At 37.0% G+C, this 12,500-nt stretch overlaps 1 protein-coding gene across 2 annotated transcripts in view; it reads left to right on the top strand.

The window, feature by feature from the left end:
• LOC143032814 (FAD-dependent oxidoreductase domain-containing protein 2-like) overlaps window positions 1-12,500 on the top strand; it is a 158,034-nt gene that overhangs the window by 64,944 nt on the left and 80,590 nt on the right. The gene's annotated exons all lie outside the window — the stretch shown is intronic.

The following is a 12,500-nucleotide window of genomic DNA, read 5'->3' as shown; positions in this document are numbered from 1 at the left end:
ATCCTATTTCTCTTCCTCCTCGTCCACCTCATCCTATTTCTCTTCCTCCTTATCCACCTCATCTTATTTCTCTTCTTCCTTCCCCTTTACCTTCTCATCCTTGCCCTCTTTCTCCTCCTCCTCCTCCTATTCCTCATCCTTCACCTTCTCATTTTTATCCTCTTCCTCCTCCTTCTCATCCTCCTCTTCCTCCTCTTTTTTTACATCCTCGTCCTTGTAGTCTCTCCTCTTTTTCCTTTACCTACTCATTCTTGTCCTCTTCCTCTTCCTCTTCCTCCTCCTCCTTCGCCTTCTCCTCTTCGTCCTCCTGCTTTCCGTCATCTTCCTTCTCTGACTACTTGTTTCCATTCCCTCCTCGCTCGTCCTTCTCCTTCTGTTCTCTTTATATGGTTATATTTCAATGAAAGTTTCCATTAAACGATTTTGCACAAATTTCCTTTCCGTCCAATCCTTATCGTTTGATTAACCTCATTTCAATGTCACGTTATAAAAACGAGAACCGTATTATACATATCTAATCACACTTCCAGTGACAAATACCAAACCAACGGGCAATATATACACGCTCAATCCCCAAATAAATATTTTTCATAGATAAATATGAAAACGCTTGCAAGACCCTCGATAAGGGACAACCGATCCTCTGTTGAGACTCCTCATCTTCTTCGCAAAGTTCCACAAGGTCTCCAGAAACCTTGTTGGAGGTCAACAGACCATCTTTATCAAGAGGCACTTCACTGCCCCCCTTCCCCCCCTCTTTCTCTTCCTCCCCCCTTCCCCCTCCCTCCCCTCTTTCCCTCCTCTTCCCTCCCCCCCCCCAAGCCACCATCAATGTCTCATACATCTCTCTCTTATTTTCGGACCCTCGAACTCTTTGCCAAAGACTTCGAGGAACCTTTTTGTCCCTCTTGGTCGATAAGAGGTTCTTCTGGTTTGGTTGCTTAGGAACCGAAAAGTCTTTTCGAACTTGCGGATGTAGTTCTTCGAGCTCGTCTAGCAACGTTTTAAACTGATTTAATCGATTAATCTAAAAATACGTTCAGATTTCCAAATACAAACGTGTCTGAACCCGTGCACATACACGCACGCAAATACATACACACATATATGCGCACACACACACGCATACATGCACACACACACACACACACACACACACACATGCATACACACACACATACAAATACACACACACACATACAAATACACACACACACACACAACTACACACACACGCACAAAAAAGGTGCACATACGCAAGCGTACATGCACACAAATACATACAAACACGCGAACACACACAAATACGTACTCACAAAAAAACACACACACAAACATATACAAACACATGCAAGCGCGCGTAAACGTACACACAAACACACATACATGTACATAAACAAGTACAAATACAGTCATACACCTTTCAATGGTCTCTATCTTTACACCCATCTCTATTTATTGATCTATATCCTCTATATCCTTCCCTCCCATAACACTCAAAAGCACCGAAAGTTAATTGCCTTTGCAATGAGGACCATTATATAATTACGGGAAGTCTACCCTCTTCAAACGGGAATTAATGATTCTGTAATACCAATTGACGTCGTTTTAATCATTTTTTCGACCTATCAGCTACGACAGCCCAGCGGGGTGGCTTAGCATGACAGCCATTACGCTCAAATTTAATTAATGATAAAATAATGAAGTGAACGTTATAGGAATATGATTGTATATAACCATCCAAGGCAAATTGAATGAAATTATAAATAAGAGCAACATTGATGAAGCATGTAGTTTGGTTAAAGGAATTTACATTTTAGTAAACTGTTTTAGATAAGAGGGAGGAAAGAGAGTGGTTTTTATGCCTTTATTTTTTGGCTACCTCCCTTGTAAGGGGGGAAAAGGCATTTGGTGTATGTATGTATGCTTTGGATTTTTTGGAATACGAGCAGAATTGAAAATGGCAGCTTATACATCAGCAAGACTGAGTCATATATCAATTCAACAACAGAGGCTTTAAATGATTTCACTACAATTCCTGCGGCGTCCTTACATATTTCAATCTGTTTAACGTCGGGTTGTCATTTAGAGAACAGAATACTTAGAAATACATAATTATCTTAATTCCTTTTTTTCGCTGTGATGTAGTGAGCTGTATATATTTAATTTTGTCTAACGTCAGCCGATTATATTTAGTTTTGGTTGACTTTGTGTTGAAGGGGGTTTGGGACAAAAACAATGGTGGGTCCTCAATTCAACTCATAAATATATTAACCAAATATCATCTTTCCTGAACCAATTTAGCTCGTCAAACCTTGTCTAAATTGGTACTAAAGTTAATCTATCACAGCAAACTAATAAAGATCCTTCGCAGTCTTCAAAAAAATAAAGAATAAAATAGAAGTAAAATAAAATGAAATGATAATAACAACAAAAACAACAACAACAATAATTATAATAATAATAATAATAATAATAATAATAATAATAATAATAATAATAATAATAATAATAATAATAAAAGAAATGGAAAGAAATTTCTCTTTTATTAAATACGAGTAGATTTGGAAAAAAAAATATGAATATATTAATAATCAAGAAAATTAAATTGTCATGCTTCTCTTCTGCTGCTTCGTCGCTCAAGGAAACCTGCTTGGTTGGGTGAACGCATCCACTGAACTACATTGTAACCGCGGCGGTTTAAACCGCTAGTGTGAACAGAACCTAAATCTCTCTTTTTCCCACTTCTACGACTCCATCCAGGATAGAAGCGCTGGTAAATCAATTGGGACGAGGGTACATTCCCAAACCCACTAATTTTATTCCAGTTACCCACAGGTGATTTTATTAATTCAAGGGAGAACCAGCTTTTACTGTACATAAGAACGTAAGAATGAAGGAGACTGGAGGAGACCATAAGGCCTACATTAGGCAGTTCCATGTCAATTACCACCTGTCATCGCCATCCATAAAGTTGTCTAACCGTTTCTTAAAGCAACCGGTAGTTTCAGCATTACTTACATGGTTACTAAATCTGTTCCATTCGTTGACCACCCTATTAGTAAACCAATTCTTTCCTACTTCCAATGTGGGACTCTGTCTACATTTTTAATACAGTCGGTATTTCAAGGACCTTAGTGACACCTCTACGGACCAGAGTCACTAAGCATTGTTTTATGAGTGAAAAGTTATTAAAAAAAAATAATAATAATAATAATAATAATAATAATAATAATAATAATAATAATAAAATAATAATCCACTTATTTTTATCAACTCTGGGACTTCATCTCTTTCAGTGGAAGAATTTTGTCTTCCCCAAGGATAGAAACGTTGGTTATCAATAATATTATTCGGTATTTGTGACTTCTTTTTCCCCAGTCTACCCGTATGAGATGTATAGACAAATGAAAAGTAAAAATATATAAATAAATGAATAAATGAATAAGTAAATAATCAAATAGGTAAACTATAAAATGAATTAAAGAATAAACGTGAATAGATAAATAAATAGAAATAATTTTCGACAGTCGCCCCGGGAATCGAACCGAGGCATAGCTTAACACCAGGAGCGACTGTCGCAAATTATTTGTACGATATCCGCTGCCATTAGCGATTCACTTCAAACAAATAGAAATAAAGAGATGTTCAATATCGAAAAGTGAAAAAATTAAATAGATATATAAATCAATGAATAAGTAATAAAATAAATAAACAGATAAACAATTAAATAAATATGAAAAATAGGATAAAATTAATGGCAACCATTAGATTTTTCTTAACTACCCTTCCCATGATTTGGAAAATAATTCGTGTTTTGGTCGTCCACCCAAAATCAAAAGAAAGAGAAAATGAAGAGAGGGTGAAGATTTCAAAGTTTTCAGCGAGCAATTCGAGACAGGAATGTCTTCAAAACTGTTCCCGGAGAATTCAACTTTTTTTTTTTTTGTATACTTTCAAAATATTTCGCACAAATACCCACATGTACAATATATATATATATATATATATATATATATATATATATATATATATATATATATATATATATATTGTATATATATGTGTGTGTGTGTGTGTGTGTGTGTGTGTGTGTGTGTGTGTGTGTGTGTGTGTGTGTGTGTGTACATATATTGTATATACGCGTATACGAATATTTGTATATTTAGGCATCAGGTTCTCCTGCAGGAAAATATATGTTAAAAATACATTTGTTTCTGTATCTATGATCGCAATGATATTTCTTTCTTACCAAATTCCAAACTTCTGTCTAGGTTTACATACTGCAACACATCCGGTAAAATATATAGAAAAAAGGAGAATATTTTTTCACATCCACGACGTTTTGCATGTATACCATATAAATTATCGAAAGATTGATATAAGACAGAAAACCAACATATTGTATAAGAAATGAGAGGCTGAAGGTCACGAAGGATCAAACACAAACAAGGTCATATCATGACGTCACGATTGCAAATATCTATTTATACTCTATATACCAAATTTTTTTCCCCTTTATAAGGGAGGTAGCTAAGTCAGAGGCACGTACTACTCCCAACATCAATATATTCTAAAAAAAAAAAAAAAAAAAAAAATGTGAGGCTGAAGGTTATAAAAGGTCAAACAAGGTCATGACGTCACGAGTTCATACTGATGATCTTGGGCCTCGGCAGGATCCCACTAAGAAGAGCCCTACATTAGGCCGACAAGAAAAATCTCTCGTTTTGGAGCATCTTTCTGGGGGTTTTGCTCTCTGATGAAGAGGGCTTAAAGAGAGGGCTTAAGGTATCTGAAGGCTGTCTAAGACCGGGAAGCTTTTATAATTATCTTTACGTTTTCTTTCGTCATGTTTCGGGCATGAGGTGGAGATGGGAATTCTGGGGTGACATTCTGAGGTTGAGTCAGGTCAATATTCTCTGCATATAAGCCTCAGGCGTTATTTTACCGTTTGGTAGATGTGTCAAACTCTTCGCAAAAGTTGTGTTTACAAAATTCGAAAAAACAAGTTACAAAATAAAAGAAAATGGAAATAACTATTTTTTAGCGGCATACGTACATATATGAATTTATATATATGTTTATATATGTATATGCATATTCACATGTATACACACACACATACACACACATATATATATACATATATATATATCATATATATATATATATATATATGTGTGTGTGTGTGTGTGTGTGTGTGTGTGTGTGTGTGTGTGTGTGTGTGTGTGTGTGTGTGTGTGTGTGTGTGCATGTGTGTGTGTGTGTGTGTGTGTGCGTGCGCGTGTGTGTGTATGTGTGTCTATGTACATGTACGCATATACATATGTATATACATATGTACGTATCACTGTACTGGTTTGTATCATTTAATTTGATTGACCTCGTAAACAAGAAGTAAAACAAAACTGGTCTGTAGGAGGAGAGGCGAATCACGTAATGTTCTTCCATTCAATTTGAATTCTATCCAGACAGAGTATTTCCATTATACATATGAATATGCTAAATGCTACCCATTCAGTACATGCATTTGCACGAACGCATACACACACACACACACACACACACACACACATACGCGCACATACATACACGTTGAAACAAGGAGAGAGAAAAGACAGATAGACAGGCAGATAGGCCTAAAACTCAAAACAAACGAAAAAAAAAAATAATGATTAGGTAAACGAGTGTTCATATGTGACCGAGAGTGCTTGCAGGTACACACACACACACACACACACACACACACACACACACACACACACACACACACACACACACCTCGTGGCGCAGTGGTAGAGTTCCCGGCTGCCACTACGGCGGTCCAGGCTCAAATTCCTCCCAGGGTTGAAATAATTTCAGTATCGCTGCGCTGCGAGTCGTTACTCCAACTCTCGTGGGCGGGGAGTAGGAGGGGTGCGTGTAAGGTCACAGCATTACCTAAAGATCGGTCATATATGAGCTCTGAGCTCTCTTTCGAGAGGGATATAGCTATCGATCACAAGTCCAACACGTGATCCAAGACCATGGTGAATCACACACAGACGCACTCACACGCGCACACATACACACACACACAAACACACACACAAACTAAATGGAATCAAATCGTCCTCATCAGACCTCCAGGATTTACCCTCCTTTGCCCACACATGGTAAATTAACCAGTTTAACCTAACTAACGTCGGGCGATTTCGTTTAGCCTAAGAGAAACACACACACACACCCGGGTTATCAAAGTCACCCGATTTAGATATCACGATTAAACTTTAACTGTCCATTAGAACAAATATGCCACTTACGTGGATTAAAATGGGGTTAAAGTCAAGCGTTTTAATTAATTTTGGATAAATTTAAACAAATGACCAATGATAAAAATATGAGTGATCTTATATAAAAAATATTGTTAACAACAAATAATATATTTTCTTTTGTTCTATTCTATTTCATTTTATTAAACTTTTTGCCTCAAAAAGTGTCTATTTTTGTAATAGTGATGTACTGGTAATGGGAGATTAAGTTTTATCAATTGTAATGAAACTTGGTAGAGTTTCATAAATTTCATAAACAGCAATCAATAAGTACAATAAGTCTACAAAACATTATGTTATGGAGTAAATGCAGTTCTCATTTTTTTTTTTTTTTTTTTTTTTTGCATTTGAATGATCTACTTTTTTTTGTTCTATAGAATGGTTAGGTTAGGTTAGGTTAGGTTAGGTTGGATTGGGTTGGGTTGGGTTTGGTTAAATTATGTTAGGAGCTATTATACAGCGTAATTTTCATATTAACTTTCCGTGCTTGCGTGTTCCTGGAATTTTACCCGAAATAGAAGTTGGTGAAAACGCCGTGTATAATGATTACAACATAAATTGACGACAATCTAGACACAAACGCTTCTAAAATACTAACCTTTATGAATTTCACGACACAGATTTCTCAAATTATGACTAGATTTCATATAATTATTCAGTCTATTCATTTCCATTCATTAATTCCTCCTTTATTTTTAATTATTACGTTTACATGCACCAATTTATTCTCATCCTTTTTTATTTTGCAATTCGTTCTTTTCAGCATCCGACGTCGTTATGGATATAAAAGATTTTTGTTAACACACTTTGAAATCACTATCAATTATAATCGCTCTCATACTCACATATTTTTGCTTAAAATCTTTTTGGGGAAATTACTTCTTTATACGCATTAACTAACACCAAACAAATGCTCAAATCAATCTCAAAGGAACCTGGCTTCATTTCAGCCAATCCGAAGCAAGAACAGAGCAGAGGGATCTAATTGGTCGACAGCCCAACGCGTGATGACGTCATGCTCGATTTGGTCTAATTTTTGTCCCGCACTGCGCAGGTCTTTGAGTCTTGTTTATCCAAACCACATTGAGACCAAACAGACCCGGTCGTCTTTGGTGCAAAAGAATAATTCTCTCATTTCAACTTTGCTGGAGAGAGACTGAAGATACTCAGGAGTGAGTGAGTGAGTGAGTGAGTGAGTGAGTGAAGGAGGGAGGAAGGCGAGAGAATTGAAGGTCAAAGCCGTAAAGGAAAGGGAGAGAAGAGAGATGACATAAGAGAAAAAAAAAGAAAATGAACGAAAAAAGAAAGAAATTAGATTTTTATATGTGACTTGAAATGAGGGGAAAGAGAGAGAGAGAGAGAGAGAGAGAGAGAGAGAGAGAGAGAGAGAGAGAGAGAGAGAGAGAGAGAGAGAGAGAGAGAGAGAGCTGAGAAACGACAGAAGAGATGAAAGGAAGAAGAAGAAGAAAGAGGCCCGACATATTAGCGACGAAGGGAGTGGGAGACGGGAAGGAAATGACGAGAAGGGACGAGGGAAGGGGAAATGAGGACTGAATTCTTGTGATCACGTGATTAGAGATCAAAGGTGAAGGAGAAATGAGAAAAGTGTGTGAAATGATTGAGGCGAACTTTTGAAATGAAATACACAAGAGTGAAATGACTTTGGGGCACGTGGAATGTATTTGAAATAGAAATGAAATATAATTAATTGATCAAATAAACGAAACTGATCTATAAGAGAAGTGACATTACAATGTAATCTCACGGGACATTTATCATGTATTCGAAAAACACGTGAGGCGGGAGCGTGACGGGAGACAAGCCGTGAGATGAGCCGGAGAAACACGAATACGAAGAAGAAGGGAAAAAAGATAATTCAAAACGAACCTAGATATTCAAACAGGGGAATAAACACACAGTGAGATAATTGCGAATGGGGAGAGAGGAAGTAGATGAGAAGAGGGGAAGAAGAAATGGAAAGGAAATGCGAATGGTGACAAGAAAACTCAACCGAGCGAAATGTTGTAACATTAATGACTTGGTCTCTATATGAAGCTTTTCATGATTTTGAATAAAAATAATTGAGAAATAGGAGAAAACGAAAATGCTATTAAGAGCGTTGGGACTATAAATTTTAGAATGACGACATCTCGTTTCAATGATGTGTTACTAAAGAAAAAATAATAATGAAGTTAAATAGATACATGAAAAATAGAAAATGAAAAAATTAAAAGGGATGGAGAACCGGTAACGAAATATCTAACGAAAAATAGAAAAAAAATGTCTTCGATGAAGAGGACAGAGCAAGAGGTAAGGAAGCGTAAAAATGTGAAAAACTTTTGTGAAAGAAGTTGTAAAATCGACGGGAAGGGAGAGTCTACGAAAAAGGATAAGAATAAAAAATATATATGAAATATAAAATGTAATATATGAAAACAAATTATAAGATATGAAATATAGAATATAAAACATAAAATGTAACACATAAGTTATACAATATGAAATATAAAATGTAATATATAAAAAAATATATAGAATATGAAATATAGAATATAAAACATAAAATATAACACATAAAATATACAATATGAAATATAAAATATAGAAAATAAGATACAAGATATAGCATTCAGAATATAAAATACAAAATATGCATCTCTGCATAGACTCAAAACTCGAGAGGACGCACAAAGTGACACGAATGTCTGAAGTGACACAGAGATTCAAATTGACACAAAAGAGTTACAAAGACAGAATATTCAAACTGAAGAGGAAACTTGCATGTGACACAAAAACTCGATGTGACACAAAGACGACACAAAGCTCCGATCCGAAACAAAGCTCCCATCTGACCCAAAGCTTCAAACTGACACAAGTCCTTGAAGTGACACAATATTCGATACGACACAGAAGTCAACAGTAATACACGAAGAGGAGGGGGGGAAGGAAGGAGAAACTTCACAAAATATTCCCCGACAGTTTATTTTTAGACCAACGACAGTCCCTGTCGGGGTTAGTTTTGAAAACGCTACAAGACGACTGCGTGGGAGGAGAAGGCGGTGGAAGAAGAGTAGGAGGAGGAGGTGGAGAAGGAGGAGGAGGAGGTGGAGGAGGAGGAGGAGGAGGAGGAGGAGGAGGAGGAGGAGACAAGGGAGAAGGCTCCGACAGTCTTCCCTCCATTTAGCGTGTCCCTGAGGACACAACCCTAACGGCCTCATCAGCGGTTGGCCAAAAACCCAAACAACACAATTTGCTGTTTCGTTCCAAATTCGTTCTTCTTTTTGTTTCGTGAGGCGAAGGATGGGATGAATATTGATCAGAGGTCGGGCGGACTCACGAGGAATAACGAAGTGTCCATTGACTCACCTTCCGGTGGGCGCAGACACCACACAAAGCGGATGAAGCAGTTTGGTTGGTGGGTGACTTAATACTGTGAATCGAATTATGGTTTTGATATATATATATATATATATATATATATATATATATATATATATATAATATATATATATATATATAAACTTTTTATCCCACAGTCGGAAAAAGAAGACACTAATGTCGAACGTTCTGTATATTTCGATCACTAACTGTGAGCCTCTTCAGCAGAATGAATCACACATACTGTGTGTGTGACTGTGTGTGTATACATGTATGTATGTGTGTGTTTGTGTGTACGTGTAAATATATTTCGATCACAGTTAGTGATCGAAATATACAGAACGTTCGACATTAGAGTCTTCTTTTTCCGACTGTGAGATAAAAAGTTTATTTTATCAATGTGCTACGACATTACTTTATAGTGGATATATATATATATATACATTTGTATTTATATTTATATATATATATATATATATATATATATATATATATATATATATAATGATGAAAACATTCCACTGTCGGAGAAAGTAAACGGAAGAAGAATAGAATTAACTGTATATTTCGACCACTCTCTGTGGTCCTTCTTCATCAGATCAAGAAGGACCACAGCGAGTGGTAGAAATATACAGGAATTCTATTCTTCTTCCGTTTACTTCCTCCGACAGTGGGATTTTCTTCATCTTACCTATGTGACATAGTCCCCCCTGATATATATATATATATATATATATATATATATATATATATATATATATTTACACGTACACACAAACACACACATACATGCATGTGTGTGATTATGTATTTTGTTCGTATGTGTGTATTAACCTGTTTACCTATTTTACCTAGTTGTATTTTACGGGAAGGGGAGCTATGTTCGTGGTGACCCGTTTTTGCATCTCGCAAGATCAAGTTTGTTCTTAAATTCTTGTATTGTGTTTGCACACACTATTTTTTCGTCCGATTTTTTCCAGATATCTATCACTCTGTGTGGGAAGCTGTTCTTTTTCAGGACTCTTCTGTAGTTGTCCTTTTTGAGTTTCACTGCCTGTCCTCTTGTTTTTCCTCTGTCCCTCTTTATTAAGTCCTCTCTATCAAGGCGTTTTTTTTCCTTTCATAATTCTGTAGACGGTTAGTAGGTTCCAGGGTCGGCAATTCCAGTTCGGCCAGTCTTTGTTCATATGTCAGGTTTGAAATTGTTGGGGCCTTCTTTGTCGTTGCTCTTTGTATTCTTTCTAATTTTCTCATATTCTTTTTGTACTGGGTGACCATATCAGCGCTGCATATTCCAGTTTTGGCCTTATCAGTGTTTGTGATATTTTCTTAATAATTTCCTTATCCAGGTATTTAAAGGCCACCTTTATTGATCTGGTGACATGTCTTTGGTGATGATTACTCTTAGGTCCCTTTTAGAATTTACTTTCTTTACTTCTTTTCCGTCAATTTTATACTGTCCTGTGTTTGTGTGCACGTATGTGTATGTATATGCGTGCGTGTGTGTGTACATGTGTGTGTTAACGCTACCTCTCTACCTACGCACCTCCATCAACTCACTGCCAATCCCTTGAGAAACCAAAATTTGTGAACTGGAGGGAGGAGGGGGAGAAGAGGGGAGAGGAAGGACGTTGGGGAAGTAAGTAAAGTAGGGGGGAAGGGAGGGGGGGGGAGAGGGGAGTAGAGGGGGGAAGGGAGAGGGGAGAGAGAAGTAGAGGGGGGAAGGGAGGGGAGAGAGTGGTAAAGAACTCCATCTACCGGCTGATAAGCCAGATTCTTCTTCCCGGCTTTCGGGGTCGAAGCCGGCTTTGGGGGTCAACCACCCCAAGGCGACTTCGGCAGCAGAGAGGCGGGCCATTCCTCCAGACGACACAAAGAGCGAAGTCCTTGTCCTCCTACAGGGACTCTGTGTTGTCCTCCTGATGATCCTATTCTGACCAGGAGCGAACTCAGACTCAAATTCAGACCAACGTAGATATGACCTGATAACATGGGGACTGTGTTTTCGAGCTTCTAAGACCATACGATACACACGCACACATACACACATATATATGTATATTATATATATATATATGTATATATATATATATATATATATATATATATATATAAATGTGATCGGCTGAGAGATTTTTTCTTAGTTTTGATTTTTTATTTCTAGATGTAGTAAACAGAAAATAGATATTACTGAAATTTATTCCACGTTACGTCACTGCTGTATTTCCTCCTTCGAGCGACAGAGATTCCATCCTTCTCCACTCTCATTCCGAGTGCAACCTCGTAGGTCGGCACTCGATCCCTGAACCGAACCCGAGATATTGACTAAGTGATTTATAAATCGGGAAATTGACCATCACATGCTGTAAAAAATGGAGACTTTAAACTACAAATTACATATCTAATTGATTACTTAATCTAATTGAAATAATTTCTTTTGGAGGATTATACTGAATTTATCAAATAATGTTCCTAGATTATAAAAATCCCTTTTCTTATAATTATGTGGTTACTCTGATCAGATGATTAAATAAGAAAAGTTCTACATAATATATTTGATGTATGATTTATGTTATTAACTATCAGGTACTATAAAGCAACCCAAAATGTGTGTGTGTGTGTGTGTGTGTGTGTGTGTGTGTGTGTGTGTGTGTGTGTGTGTGTGTGTGTGTGTGTGTGTATTCACCTTGGTCTTTTTCACCTTGGTCTTTGGATCCCGTACTGGACTTGTGATCGACAGCTATTTCCCTCCCGAAAGAGAGCTCAGAGCTCGTATGACCGATCTATGGGTAATGCTGTGACCTTACACGC

The sequence above is a fragment of the Oratosquilla oratoria genome, chromosome 14, assembly GCF_046742065.1.
Source record: "Oratosquilla oratoria isolate Oo_2021 chromosome 14, ASM4674206v1, whole genome shotgun sequence".
NCBI classification, from domain to species: Eukaryota; Metazoa; Arthropoda; class Malacostraca; order Stomatopoda; family Squillidae; genus Oratosquilla; species Oratosquilla oratoria.
This window is presented reverse-complemented; position numbering and strand designations above follow the sequence as displayed.